Below are 16,054 nucleotides of genomic sequence, written 5' to 3'. Positions count from 1 at the left end.
TTGATCACTCAGTTATCCCAATTGCTCACGAACATCGGTGTATTCCTATCAACATAAGGAAGCAAGTGGAAGAAAACATTCAGGCCCTTGAAGACTTAGATAACATTGAAAAGGTATCTGGTCCGACACCATGGTTATCCCCTATTGTGGTAGTGCCCAAACCAGGTCAACCAAATGCAGTGAGAATATGTGTTGATATGCATCATCCTAATGTTGCCATTAAAAGAGAGCGCCATATTACTCCTACTATGGATGATATCATACATCGACTCACAGGTGCGAGTTTCTTTTCGAAATTGGATTTAAATAAAGGTTATCATCAACTGGGACTTGATGAAGAGTCATGGCAAATAACAACATTCTCAACTCATGTTGGGTTACGATGATACAAACGGCTATCACTTGGAATCATATCTGCAGCAGAGGTGTTTCAAAATGCTATCAATCAGGTTATACAGTCAGTTCCAAAGGCCATCAATTACAGTGATGATATGCTGGTTTTTGGAGCAACACGCCAGGAACATGATGTAGCTCTGCGCCAAGTACTGCAGTGTCTTCAAGCCAAAAACTTAACACTGAATAAAGATAAATGCGTCTTTCTTCAGCAGAAGCTCACATTTTTTGGGCATATCTTTTCTCAAGATGGAGTTGGTCCTGATCCACAAAAAGTCCAGGCTATCACAAATATGTCCAAACCTGCCAATGCTGGTGAGGTCAAGTCGTTTCTTGGGATGACTAACTATTGCTCCCAATTCATTCCAAATTACGCTACTCTGACTGCCCCACTTAGGGAACTCACAAAGAAAAATGCTAAATTCATATGGACTTCCTCTCAATCACAAGCATTTGATGACATAAAACGATGTCTGCAGGATAGTGTCACAATCATATTACAACACTGACTGGAATACAGAACTTATTGTGGATGCCAGTCCTGTGGGGCTCGGAGCTATCTTGACTCAGGTGAATACACATGGGGATCATCATATTGTAGCATGTGCAAGTCGCAGTTTGACAGAGGTCTAAAAATGTTACTCTCAACCAGAAAGGGAAGCTCTTGCAGTAGTCTGGGGTTGTGAACGCCTTCATCTCTATCTATACGGCATTGACTTTACAATCCAGACTGATCAACAAGCCCTAGTGACACTTTTTGGAATTCCAAAATCCAAACAACCAGCTAGGATACAGCGATGGGGTTTACGTTTGCAGGCATACCATTTCACCATCATTCATAGAGCTGGTGCTAACAATCCCTCAGATTACATGTCCAGAAATCCTCTGCCTTCTGCCATATCGCAATCTACTTCAGTGGAGGAATATGTGAACTTTATAATTAACAATTAAATTCCTGATTCACTTACTAGTGCCAACATCAAAGAGGCTTCTTCCTCAGATAAAGTTTTGTCAGCAGTAAAACACTGCATCATTTCCAATGATTGGCGACTGGGACAGTTTTTGTTTTCAACTGATGAGGAACAAGAATTCAGAACACTTCATAAATATTGTCAAGAACTTACTGTACATGATGATTCAATAATTCTCAGATGTGTCAAAATTGTTATTCCAGCTGTTTTGAGAAAGAGGGTCATTGATATTGCCCATGCCAGTCATTTAGGAATCATAAAGACCAAACAACTTTTACGTGAAAAGGTATGGTTTCCCTCCATGGAGCAACTTGTTGAATCGGAAATCTGTAACTGTATGACATGCACCCTTCTTTCTACGCAAACTAGCAGTAAACCATTGCGGATGACTAATCTACCTGACAATGTCTGGGAAAATGTTGATGTTGATTTCTATGGACCATTATACAATGGTAAATACGTACTAGTGGCTGTGGATGAATATTCAAGATATCCTGTTATTGAAATAATATCTTCAACATCTGCCACATCTGTTTTAGCAGCGTTGGATAGAACATTTACTACGTATGTAATTCCAGGAACAATAAAGACTGATAATGGTCTGCCATTTCAAGGTGATGATTTCAGCAAATTCATGAAACATTTTGGAATACGACATCAAAAAAATCACTCCCCTGTGGTCACAGGCTAATGATCTTGTTGAACGTTTCATACGTAATCTGGAAAGCAAATAAAGATTTGTAAAGTATCCCGAATTCCAATTCAACAATCTCTAAATCAATTTCTCAGACCATATCGCTCAGTGCCTCATTCCACAACAAATGTCCCTCCTCAGACATTAATGTTTCAAAGAAAAGTAATGAGATCCACTCTTCCAGAAATCAATTTGACTCCTTCATCTAGAGTTCATCAGGTTAGACAGAAGGACTCTGCCAATAAACAAAAGGCTAAACAATATGCAGACCGGAAAAGGAGAGCTATTGTTTCAGACTTACAAGAAGGAGATCGTGTTCTGGTGAAACAAAAAGTAGTATGTAAGGACATGACTGCTTTTCACCCAAGTCCACTGACTGTAGTGAAAAGGAAAGGAACAATGGTTGTTGCAGGAAATGACAATCACACTGTGACAAGGAATGTGTCCCATTTCAAGATTATATTCCCATTCTTATCTTCTGATGCACCATGTCAAGATGAGATCAACCACCTATAATATCCTCAGCACCAAGTGATTCTATTGTGTCTGTTTCTTTGAGTGAAGGATCATATACTCAGACGAAAGCAAACAGAGTCATTAAACCTCCTACAAGGCTTATTGAGCAGATAAGACTTTCATCTTAAAGCTCATAATTTGTTAAAAAAATATTTTCCAGTTCAATGTGTATTGTATATTATGGGTTAATGTTCATGCTCAAATTCAGTCAGCATATTGCTGTATGTTTAATTGGTTGAACGTAAAATCAATTTTATGTGTTTTAAAGAAATATATTAATTTACATATATGAAATGAAGGGGAAGATAGTTTGTGTGCATTAGTTAGATGAGGTAGTGTACCTTTAAGAATCTGGCTGCACAGATGAACATGTGATCAGGAAGTAGAAGGAAGAAGGAAGTAGAAGGAGAGTAAGTAAAAGGAGAACAACCAATAAGAAATAAAATACATAATCTTCATACTGCATGATTCATTGAAATAAAGAGATGTACATCAGGACATAAGATTAGTGAGAGGGAGGAGGTTAGTGAGGCGGAGGGGGCAGGTGAGGTTGATGAGGAGGGTGAGGTTGCTGCTGCGGCTTCTAGTGAGAGTGAGAGTGATGGTGTTGTTGCTCCGCAGCCACGCACCACTACGAAGACGGGGCGCAACATTAAATTTAGTTACGCTGAAAATGTTGCGTTGGTGGGTTAGCTGATGCACCATCATTGCTTGCTCTTTGGTGGTGAGTCCTCCAAGGTCACATCTCGCAGAAAGAGTGTTGGGGGAAAGTTGTTGCCGCTGTGAACAGCGAGGGTGTTGTGAGAAGTACTGAGGACACATGTCATAAACGCTTTTACGACATAAAGCACCTTGTCAAGGCAAAGATGGCCAAGGAGGCAAAGTCTGCCCACCAAACCGGGGGCGGCCATCCGTTTATAGCAATATATGCTGAGTGGGAGGAGCCCGTGCGGACCTTAATTCCTGCCAAAGTGATTGGTGCCACTTATGTGTGTGATTCAGATCGGCCCAGGCAGGATGGTGAGTTATGTTAAATATTTTAATCATTTTTTTTTTTTTTATAATCATTAAAGTACTGTTTTGTTGAACATTTTGCATATGCTAGTTTAGTGTCTATTAGTTTGTGCTATTGAGCCTATCAGTATTGTTTGTGTAAATGTTCCAGTATGTTTGGAATGTCTTCTGCTAATTAGGTTCTTAGCTTGTTTGTTTGGCTTGTGAAATGTCCCTTATTATGCAATGTTTGGAGATGGTTCATGGGGCCAAACACCATTTCTCTTTGAATGTTTAAGTAAGATGATTTTTGCTTTTTGTGTTTAGGACACATGATCGCATTTTTTTGTGTGTTTTTTTATGTGATTTGTCTAGGAATTTGGGCAAAATATCCAGGTGATGTACAATGCCAATGTATGTACTATGGCCCTCATTCCGAGTCGCTCGCTCGGTATTTTTCATCGCATCGCAGTGAAAATCCGCTTAGTACGCATGCGCAATATTCGCACTGCGACTGCGCCAAGTAATATTACAATGAAGATAGTATTTTTACTCACGGCTTTTTCTTCGCTCAGGCGATCGTAGTGTGATTGACAGGAAATGGGTGTTACTAGGCGGAAACACAGCGTTTTATGGGCGTGTGGATGGAAACGCTACCGTTTCCGGGAAAAACGCAGGAGTGGCCGGAGAAACGGGGGAGTGCCTGGGCGAACGCTGGGTGTGTTTGTGACGTCAAACCAGGAACGACAAGCACTGAACTGATCGCACAGGCAGAGTAAGTGTGGAGCTACTCTAAAACTGCTAAGTAGTTTGTGATCGCAATATTGCGAATACTTCGTTCGCAATTTTAAGATGCTAAGATACACTCCCAGTAGGCGTAGGCTTAGCGTGTGTAACTCTGCTAAATTCACCTTGCGACCGATCAACTCGGAATGAGGGTCTATGTGCTTGGCATGTTTTTTTTTTTTTTAACTAAGAGGTTATTCTTGGTGGTGGTTGGATATTTCAAAAATAGTGTTAGTGTTCCTAAATACATATTTGGATAATGAATTTAGCATTTTGTATGTAGTCTGTTATTGTAGTATAATTGTATGTGGTCAAAATTGTGATTGTATCAATCATCTGTATGGCATTGTAAGCTACACACGTGTGTCCATGTATGTTGCATTGTTTTTTCAACATTTTGCAGAAGTGGCATTACACAATATAGACCTAATGTATTTTCGGTGTTGTTTTTGTGTGAGGTATGTGTTTGCTAGTGATGAGCGGGTTCAGTTTCTGAGAAACCGAACCAACCCGAGCTTTACCTTTTTTACACAGGTCCGAGCAGACTCGGATACTCCCGCCTTGCTCGGCTAACCCGAGCGCGCCCGAATGTCATCATCCCGCTGTCGGATTCTCACGAGATTCGGATTCTATATAAGCAGCCGCGCGTCGCCGCCATTTTCACACGTGCATTGAGATTGATAGGGAGAGGACGTGGCTGGCGTCCTCTCCGTTTATATAGTTATATACTACAAAGTTGATCTGATTGCTTAGCTTATTGTGGGGAGGATTGGGGAGCAGCTGTTAGGAGGAGTACAGTGCAGAGTTTTGCTAATAGTGACCACCAGTATTTTATCCGTTCTCTGCCTGAAAAAAACGCTCCATACCATATCTGTGCTCAGTGTGCTGCATGATATATCTGTGCTGAGTGCTCACACTGCTTAATTGTGGGGACTAGGGAGCAGCTATAGCAGGAGTACAGTGCACAGTTTTGCTGACAGTGACCACCAGTATACGTTTGTCTGCCTGAAAACCACTCCTGTGGTGGCTTTTTTTTATACTAGTTTAGCAGTCTGCTGACAGTGTCCACCAGGCCCATTATACTGTATATAGCAGTACGGTAGGCCACTGCTGTACCTACCTCTGTGTCGTCACTCATCGTCCATAAGTATACTATCCATCCATCTACATTGTATACCTGTGGTGTCTTTTTTTTATACTATAATATAAACGCAGTCTGCTGACAGTGTCCACCAGGTCCATTATACTGTATATAGCAGTACGGTAGGCCACTGCTGTACCTACCTCTGTGTCGTCACTCGTCGTCCATAAGTATACTATCCATCCATCTACATTGTATAAATGTAGTGTCTTTTTTTTATACTATAATATAAACGCAGTCTGCAGACAGTGTCCACCAGGTCCATTATACTGTATATAGCAGTACGGTAGGCCACTGCTGTACCTACCTCTGTGTCGTCACTCGTCGTCCATAAGTATACTATCCATCTATCTACATTGTATACCTGTGGTGTCTTTTTTTTATACTATAAACGCAGTCTGCTGACAGTATCCACCAGGTCCATTATACTGTATATAGCAGTATGGTAGGCCACTGCTGTACCTACCTCTGTGTCGTCACTCGTCATCCATAAGTATACTATCCATCCATCTACATTGTACACCTGTGGTGTCTTTTTTTACACTATAACTGCAGTCTGCTGACAGTGTCCACCAGGTCCATCATACTGTATATAGTAGTACGGTAGGCCACTGCTGTACCTACCTCTGTGTCGTCACTCGTCGTCCATAAGTATACTATCCATCCATCTACATTGTATACCTGTGGTGTCTTTTTTTTATACTATAAACGCAGTCTGCTGACAGTGTCCACCAGGTCGATTATACTGTATATAGCAGTACGGTAGGCCACTTCTGTACCTACCTCTGTGTCGTCACTCGTCGTCCATAAGTATACTATCCATCCATCTACATTGTATACCTGTGGTGTCTTCTTTTTTTTTATACTATAATATAAACGCAGTCTGCTGACAGTGTCCACCAGGTCCATTATACTGTATATAGCAGTACGGTAGGCCACTGCTGTACCTACCTCTGTGTCGTCACTCATCGTCCATAAGTATACTATCCATCCATCTACATTGTATACCTGTGGTGTCTTTTTTTTTTATACTGTAAATGCAGTCTGCTGACAGTGTCCACCAGGTCCATTATACTGTATATAGCAGTACGGTAGGCCACTGCTGTACCTACCTCTGTGTCGTCACTCGTCGTCCATAAGTATACTATCCATCCATCTACATTGTATAACTGTGGTGTCTTTTTTTTAATACTATAAACGCAGTCTGCTGACAGTGTCCACCAGGTCCATTATACTGTATATAGCAGTACGGTAGGCCACTGCTGTACCTACCTCTGTGTCGTCACTCGTCATACATAAAGTATACTATCCATCCATCTACATTGTATACCTGTGGTGCCTTTTAGTTGTGTGCATTAAAATATGGAGAACAAAAATGTGGAGGTTAAAAAAATAGGGAAAGATCAAGATCCACTTCCACCTCGTGCTGAAGCTGCTGCCACTAGTCATTGCCTTGTTGTCTGCCAAGGCCGATGCCCAATGTCATAGTACAGAGCATGTAAAATCCAAAACACAGAATATCAGTAAAATGACCCAAAAATCAAAATTAAAAGCGTCTGAGGAGAAGCGTAAACTTGCCAATATGCCATTTACAACACGGAGTGGCAAGGAACGGCTGAGCCCTGGCCTATGTTCATGGCTAGTGGTTCAGCTTTACATGATGATGGAAGCACTCATCCTCTCGCTAGAAAAAATAAAAGACTTAAGCTGGCAAAAGCACAGCAAAGAACTGTGCGTTCTTCTAAATCACAAATCCCCAAGGAGAGTCCAATTTGTGTCGGTTGCGATGCCTGACCTTCCCAACACTGGACGGGAAGAGCTTGCGCCTACCACCATTTGCACACCCCCTGCAAGTGCCGGAAGGAGCACCCGCAGTCCAGTTCCTGATAGTCAAATTGAAGATGTCAGTGTTGAAGTACACCAGGATGAGGATATGGGTGTTGCTGGTGCTGGGGAGGAAATTGACAAGGAGGATTCTGATGGTGAGGTGGTTTGTTTAAGTCAGGCAATAAGTAGAGGTAAGGGCGTTAACCACCTCGGAACATCCTCCCTTATATGTCACCTGCAGCGCATTCATCATAAGTCAGTGACAAGTTCAAAAACTTTGGGCAACAGCGGAAGCAGTCCACTGACCAGTAAATCCCTTCCTCTTGTAACCAAGCTCCCGCAAACCACACCACCAACTCCCTCAGTGTCAATTTCCTCCTTACCCAGGAAAGCCAATAGTCCTGCAGGCCATGTCACTGGCAAGTCTGACGAGTCCTCTCCTGCCTGGGATTTCTCCGATGCATCCTTGAGTGTAACGCCTACTGCTGCTGGCGCTGCTGTTGTTGCTGCTGGGAATCGATCGTCATCCCAGAGGGGAAGTCGGAAGACCACTTGTACTACTTCCAGTAAGCAATTGACTGTCCAACAGTCCTTTGCGAGGAAGATGAAATATCACAGCAGTCATCCTGCTGCAAATCGGATAACTGAGGCCTTGGCAGCCTGGGCGGTGAGAAACGTGGTTCCGGTATCCATCATTACTGCAGAGCCAACTATAGACTTGTTGGAGGTACTGTGTCCCCGGTACCAAATACCATCTAGGTTCCATTTCTCTAGGCAGGCGATACCGAAAATGTACACAGACCTCAGAAAAAGACTCACCAGTGTCCTAAAAAATGCAGCTGTACCCAATGTCCACTTAACCACGGACATGTGGACAAGTGGAGCAGGGCAGACTCAGGACTATATGACTGTGACTGCCCACTGGGTAGATGTATTGCCTCCTGCCGCAAGAACAGCAGCGGCGGCACCAGTAGCAGAATCTCGCAAACGCCAACTCGTTCCTAGGCAGGCTACGCTTTGTATCACCGCTTTCCAGAATACGCACACAGCTGAAAACCTCTTACGGCAACTGAGGAAGATCATCGCAGAATGGCTTACCCCAATTGGACTCTCCTGGGGATTTGTGACATCGGACAACGCCAGCAATATTGTGCGTGCATTACATCTGGGCAAATTCCTGCACGTCCCATGTTTTGCACATACCTTGAATTTGGTGGTGCAGAATTATTTAAAAAACGACAGGGGCGTGCAAGAGATGCTGTCGGTGGCCCGAAGAATTGCGGGCCACTTTCGGCGTTCAGGCACCGCGTACAGAAGACTGGAGCACCACCAAACACACCTGAACCTGCCCTGTTATCATCTGAAGCAGGAGGTGGTAACGAGGCGGAATTCAACCCTCTATATGCTTCAGAGGATGGAGGAGCAGCAAAAGGCCATTCAAGCCTATACATCTGCCCACGATATAGGCAAAGGAGGTGGTATGCACCTGTCTCAAGCGCAGTGGAGAATGATTTCAACGTTGTGCAAGGTTCTGCAACCCTTTGAACTTGCCACACGTGAAGTCAGTTCAGACACTGCCAGCCTGAGTCAGGTCATTCCCCTCAACAGGCTTTTGCAGAAGAAGCTGGAGACATTGAAGGAGGAGCTAAAACAGAGCGATTCCGCTAGGCATGTGGGACTTGTGGATGGAGCCCTTAATTTGCTTAACCAGGATTCACGGGTGGTCAATCTGTTGAAATCAGAGCACTACATTTTGGCCACCGTGCTCAATCCTAGATTTAAAACTTACGTTGTATCTCTCTTTCCGGCAGACACAAGTCTGCAGGGGTTCAAAGACCTGCTGGTGAGAAAATTGTCAAGTCAAGCGGAATGTGACCCGTCAACAGCTCCTCCTTCACATTCTCCCGCAACTGGTGGTGCGAGGAAAAGGCTCAGAATTCCGAGCCCACCCGCTGGCGGTGATGCAGGGCAGTCTGGAGCGACTGCTGATGCTGACATCTGGTCCGGACTGAAGGACCTGCCAACGATTACTGACATGTCGTCTACTGTCACTGCATATGATTCTCTCACCATTGAAAGAATGGTGGAGGATTATATGATTGACCGAATCCAAGTAGGCACGTCAGACAGTCCGTACGTATACTGGCAGGAAAAAGAGGCAATTTGGAGGCCCTTGCACAAACTGGCTTTATTCTACCTAAGTTGCCCTCCCTCCAGTGTGTACTCCGAAAGAGTGTTTCGTGCCGCCGCTCACCTTGTCAGCAATCGGCGTACGAGGTTACTTCCAGAAAATGTGGAGAAGATGATGTTCATTAAAATTAATTATAATCAATTCCTCCGTGGAGACATTCACAAGCAGCAATTGCCTCCAGAAAGTGCACGGGGACCTGAGATGGTGGATTCCAGTGGGGATGAATTGATAATCTGTGAGGAGGGGAATGTACACGGTGATATATCGGAGGATGATGATGAGGTGGACATCTTGCCTCTGTAGAGCCAGTTTGTGCAAGAAGAGATTAATTGCTTCTTTTTTGGTGGGGGCCCAAACCAACCAGTCATTTCAGTCACAGTCGTGTGGCAGACCTTGTCGCTGAAATGATGGGTTTGTTAAAGTGTTCATGTCCTGTTTATACAACATAAGGGTGGGTGGGAGGGCCCAAGGACAATTCCATCTTGCACCTCTTTTTTCTTTGATTTTTCTTTGCATCATGTGATGTTTGGGGACTATTTTTTTGAAGGGCCATCCTGTCTGACACTGCAGTGCCACTCCTAGATGGGCCAGGGTACTCTGGTTTCCTCCCACAATACAAAAATATACTGGTAGGTTAATTGGTTCCCAACAAAAATTAACCCTGGTGTGTGTGTGTGTGTGTGTGTGTGTGTGTGTGTGTGTGTGTGTGTGTGTGTGTGTGTGTGTGTGTGTGTGTGTGTGTGTGTAAGGAATATAGACTGGAGCAGGGACAGATGTGAATATTCTCTGTAAAGCAATGCGGAATATGTGTGCATTATATAAATAACTGGTAATAAATAATGGCTTCATTAGAAAGGTGCGTGGCCAGAGAATAGTACCAATTCACATTACACCGCACAGTAGTATATTTTATTCACATTACACCACACAGTACCCCTTATACACGTTATGCCACGCAGTAGAGCCCCTTATACACGATACACCGCACAATAGAGCTCCTTATACATGTTACACTATGGATGAGCCCCTTATACCCATTACATCATGGAAGAGCCGCTATGGAAGTAGCTGTATTTAACTATTTACTTGGAATAAATTAAAAACACTATAAATGTCCCGCCTGAACTCACAACCCCCCAATTCCGTAATGAAAATAAAGTCCAAAATGTGACCCCCACAGACCTGATAACCCCCCTAATCTCTGAATTATAAAATGCCCCACAACTGACCCCCCGCAGATCTGATAATCTTCCAATGCCTCAATGAAAATAATATCCTAGAACTGCCATCCGAGACCTGATAATCCCACTCTGCTTCAAGCGCGTCCTCTAATGTTTTTTCAGCGCCCGGAGCTCACGCTCCACTGGAGCCACCCGCGTTACACCCCTGTGTGTTTGCCATTCATAATGGAGAAATGGTGACTGTTTGTTATGTTATTTGCAAATACATTTGTGTGTACAAACCTCAAACTTAATTTTGTTACAGTGGCATCAAAAAGAACACGCCCCACTACTACCCCAAATGTCGCACATGGGGCTGCTGGTGCTGCAGGTAAAGTATTATTGAAATTATTCTTAAGGTGGCTGGAAATTATTTGTACAAAATAATAAAGTTCAGTTGTTTCAAATAGGTTCATCCTGGCATCACCCGACTGCGCAAATGCGCACGAGCCATGGATCCGCCACGCGGAAACACGTGGCACATAAAAGACACCGTCCCGATCTGCCGACACCACAATCTGCATCTCCGCCAATGCGACGCATATCTACGGTCTCATTAAGGCCACCGGCTGATTTGTTGGCGCCTTCCCCAGCACGTGAACCACAGTCCCCTCAACTTCCAGGTGAGTCCAAACAAATTAACATTGCAACACATAACACACTGAACATTACACATAATTAGCTAATAAGCAAACACACACAGTAATCCTATTACATTAACAAATAATACAATAAAAGGATGGTTTGGAAATGTCCAGCCCTTTAAAGCACCTTAATAAATTTAGCTATTTTTATGTTTGAACATTTGAAGCTTACACTAGCATATTTTGCTCAAACAAATCCGAATGTCAAGATTACACACAGTATAATACTGGACCATTGTGTATTGTTAACTTTATTTAAAGCAGGGTGTTTTTAGTGTATTGCCATCATAGATGTAGTCTAACCTATCCATATAGCTAAAACAATTAGGCAAAACTTTAAAAAAAAATTGCAGATAGTAATACAATGTTCTCACATTAAACCACACACAGATGATGCCAGCATGACACCGGCCCACCAGCCAGCTGATATGGAGGTTACTTTTGTGCTTGACCTGCAGCCAATAGACACTACCAGACCAAGCACGCACCTATGTCTCTGCCTCCGCCACCAACTCCTCCGCAACCACAAATGAGCCCAGCCAAACCACAGGCTCAAAACCCAGAGCAGGCATTTTGGGACAGCTGGGCAACACAACAGTCGCACAATTTAGACTGTCTTCGCAGACAAACTCAACTGCTCTCAAGTCTGCCACATTACCTGCCGAGAATCAGTCGCACTATCAGCTGACAAAATTCAGAGATGAGTAAAATAGCTACTTGTATGGAGCAAATGCGGGTTGACAACAGCCACATGATGAACACTTTGGCCCGTATTACGGATGAACAAATGAGGCAGCACCAAAACGACCTCAATCTGCTGGAAACAAACAATAGTCTTACTGAAAGCCTAGGCAGAATCATTGAGAATAACACGGCCTCAAATACTCAACTTAACGCCACACTTACTAATCTCAGCCGCAATATAACTTTATTACACACACAACAAGGGAGCACCAGCTCCGGAACAACCACCCCAATAAATACGCCAGTTACCTCCCCAGTAAGGAGATCAGACAGAGGAAGATCTAACGTGCCTGGCCCAGACTCTGCCAGCTCTAAGGGTTCACAAAAACATAAAGTAGGCCGCTGCAGGTGTAATCTTCTTAGGGGGGTAAACAATGTCATGTTGTAATAAATATTAGGAGTTTGTTTTATAAAGTTAATAAACAGATTTGTTTAAACATAAGTTACCTGATTTGTGTCCGCCATAAATATAGTTTGAATGAGTTAATTTAGATTATGTCATTATTTAGACAATGTTGCTCACACACATTTCAGAACTTACTGTCATTACATAATGGCTTGGCTAGAATAGGCCACATCTGTTGAACCTATTCTCAGTCACAAATATTAAGTACCTAATGAGTATCATCCTCCTTATTTGCTAGAATAAGTCTCTATTACTACAAATATACTGTCTGGCCCTAGGTGGATTATGCTCAACGTGTGTTATAACTCAGTCACCTGTGCACATCGGCCATGCCACCAAGCCCATAGAAAGCTGACATGACTGTATGCCAATGACACTCCTGGTTCTGCCACAATATTGTAAAATCTAGGTCACTTTGCAATGCAGACAATGCAGACAACACAAGTGTGTATATTTGTTACAATAATGTGAGTGAGGTCAGCAATATTATTTTATAAACTGTGTTAAGTCACATTACACATGTCAAATTCTTTAAAAGCAGACTATAACAATTCATCAAATGCAAATTTTAGCAAAGGTACGATTGAAAGGACATCGACACACTCAGCCTGAAAGCTGTCATTTTAAGGTAAGTTCTACATAGTCAGGAGTGTGGTCAAGGCTAAGACAGAGTGACAGTGTGTTGTTTCAGGTTGGAATTCAAAATTGTAAAGTCACACACACGGTTAATGTGTATTGTATGTAGTCTGGATTAGCTGTATGGGCTCTTAATAGGCCACATAAACCAAAAAGCCTTGCGCAGCATCCTCCGAGCCTATTCAACATGCTAACCATCGTGAGTTTTGTGGCCCTGGTTCATGTGAAAATGATGGAGCAGTGTCAGGAATACATCTGAACACATAATTTTACAGCAACACAGGCCAATAGCCATTTGTGAGGGTGAGATTGTAATCAGGTGCTTATATTCGTTTTTATGTTGCCAAAAATGTTGGTGCAATTTATGTTTAAGATGAAACACATCTAAACACGCTTTTCAGAAGCAGGTCTATTTTATTTTCATATTTTTTTATGAATCTCTAATTTTCACGGACGCCATGGTCCTTTCACGGTGGTAATTACAAATACAAATTTTTGGTAAATTACTGTATTCAATACCTAAACAGTCGTGTTTGGCCGATGGTGTATTCATTCGTATTTTGAAACTCTGTCGTGAAGTACATTACGAATACCCTCATCACTGCCGAGATTTCTGTTTAGTAAATTCCCGAGATGAGACTTTGAAAAAAAAAAATCGGTCAAAATTGGAACCTTAGTAAATATACCCCTAGGTATCTATAACACACAGTAGTCTGCCACAGGTCTCCAAATTATTTTGGTTACAATTGTGCAGTCTCTGCAACACAATCTCAGTGAATAAGTGTAACAATAAATCAATAGTTTTAAGCATGGTACACACTAGAACTAAATTTCCCCGGTATGCTGAATCGGAACCACATAAGGGGCATATTGCCCAGTGTGTATGCCCAATATGTGCGCTCCCACGGTCTCTAACAACTAATTCAGGAACATCAGGTGCAGTGTTGGGCGGTTTCATGTGGCAGACATAGGCTTGCTCGTGACATTGCTCAGGACTGATCAAGTACAATACCCATGGGCACACGTACTTAGATGCACACACACGTCCTAGTCACGGGCACACTGGTCGTGCCTGGCTTGCTGTAATACACCAAGCTGCAGGCTAAATGAGCGTGACTGCATCTGTATATCTACACTGGCTTGATTGTGGCAGGCGCAGTGGTGGGCAGTGTCACATGGCACCTATAGGCTGTCTCGTGACATTTCCCAGGACTGGCCAAGGCACATCCAAGCCAGCATTCTCTTGGTTACTAAACTAATTCAATTAAAATAATTGAGAATAATTAAAATTTTACAGGGTGGATATTAATTTCATTTTATTCTATCTTTGTAAATATGAAAGCTTTTCAAAGAGGATTAGCAACTAGCTAATGTAGCAGGACTACACAGCAGGATGATCGTGAATAATCGGAGGCTGAAGAAGGACCCAGTGTTGTACAAAATATAAGATTTTCTGAAAAGAAAATATGAAATTCTTTTTAACAGGTTATTAGAAAAGTACAATTTGCTACTCAGTTCATGGGCACAAAGCACAATCACTAGCAGGAAAAAAATATAATTTGGTAGGAAATTATGGAAAAGTGTAGAGCAATTGCAGCACAAAGTCAAACTTCTGCCAACTGCAAAAAAAGATTTAATGATTGTAAAAGAATAACCAAGGAAAAAGGGACCAATTACAAAACATTCTTGGGAGGAGGTCCAGAAATGAAAGTTAACTTTTTGTATGGGAATCAAGACTACATGATCACCTGTCTCCTGTGTTGGTTGAGAGTGTAGTGCAGTCCAATGACATGATGGATCTAAGAACATATTTAGGTATGGTATGAGGCTTCAAAACAAATATCAATATATAATGTAATCTTTATTTTTTGTTTAGTCTTTATTCCAAGGTCTGTGGAGAAAAGGAAAAAATATAGTATTGAAAAAATCCAGCAATAGAGGGGGAATACGTATTGTGGATGTGGTCCCTTGTTAAATTTTTTTTTAAAACATCTCTAAATTTTATTTTCTATTTTCAAAACAAATCGCAAGACCATGCACATATTTTCCGAAACCTACACAAGTTGACAGACCATGACCACAGACACTACAGTCCATAATAGTCTCCAAAAAAACTTTAGCTAATGTTTTTACCACTAAGGTTAAGTTAATATTGTGTACTGAAATTCAGCTAACTGTTAAATTATTTATCTACAATACAGATGGGTCCACCGTTATCATGACTAGTTTTCTGTGCCTAGTCGCAACATGACTTATTAGCATAAAACCTTCATCTATTGTTCTCAGCTGCAATAAAATAAAGAGAACAATTCAGCAGGGGATTAAGTCATTAAAGGTGGGGATTTAGGGGGTCATTCCGAGTTGATCGCTCGTGGCCGATTTTCGCAACGGAGCAATTAAGGCTAAAATGCGCATGTGCATGGTACGCAGTGCGCATGTGCTAAGTATTTTAGCACAAAACTTAGTAGATTTACTCACATCCGAACAAAGAATTTTCATAGTTGAAGTGATCGGAGTGTGATTGACAGGAAGTGGGTGTTTCTGGGCGGAAACTGACCGTTTTCTGGGAGTGTGCGGAAAAACGTGGGAGTGTCTGGAGAAACAGGGGAGTGTCTGGCCGAACGCTGGGCATTTTTGTGACGTCAAACCAAGAATGAAACGGCCTGAGCTGATCGCAATCTGTGAGTAGGTCTGGAGCTACTCAGAAACTGCTAAGAAATTTATTTTCACTATTCTGCTAAGCTAAGATACACTCCCAGAGGGCGGCGGCCTAGCGTGTGCAATGCTGCTAAAATCTGCTAGCGAGCGAACAACTCGGAATGACCCCCTAATTCTGACTCGCCAGTTTCAGTTAATCCTATTAAAGGTCAAGATAAATGTGGATCCATCTGT

At 42.5% G+C, this 16,054-nt stretch overlaps 1 long non-coding RNA gene across 2 annotated transcripts in view; it reads left to right on the top strand.

The window, feature by feature from the left end:
* Window positions 1-12,515, top strand: part of LOC134943891 (uncharacterized) — a 164,175-nt gene extending 151,660 nt beyond the window's left edge. For both annotated transcript variants that reach the window (XR_010181812.1, XR_010181813.1), the window contains exons 2-4: window positions 10,998-11,063; window positions 11,143-11,355; window positions 11,767-12,515. This is a non-coding gene — a long non-coding RNA (uncharacterized LOC134943891). The remainder of the gene's footprint in view (window positions 1-10,997; window positions 11,064-11,142; window positions 11,356-11,766) is intronic.
* The last annotated feature ends 3,539 nt before the right edge of the window (window positions 12,516-16,054 follow it).

The sequence above is a fragment of the Pseudophryne corroboree genome, chromosome 7 (assembly GCF_028390025.1).
Source record: "Pseudophryne corroboree isolate aPseCor3 chromosome 7, aPseCor3.hap2, whole genome shotgun sequence".
NCBI lineage: Eukaryota > Metazoa > Chordata > Amphibia > Anura > Myobatrachidae > Pseudophryne > Pseudophryne corroboree.
Note: the sequence above shows the minus strand (reverse complement) of the source record. Positions and strands in the feature narration are given on the sequence as shown.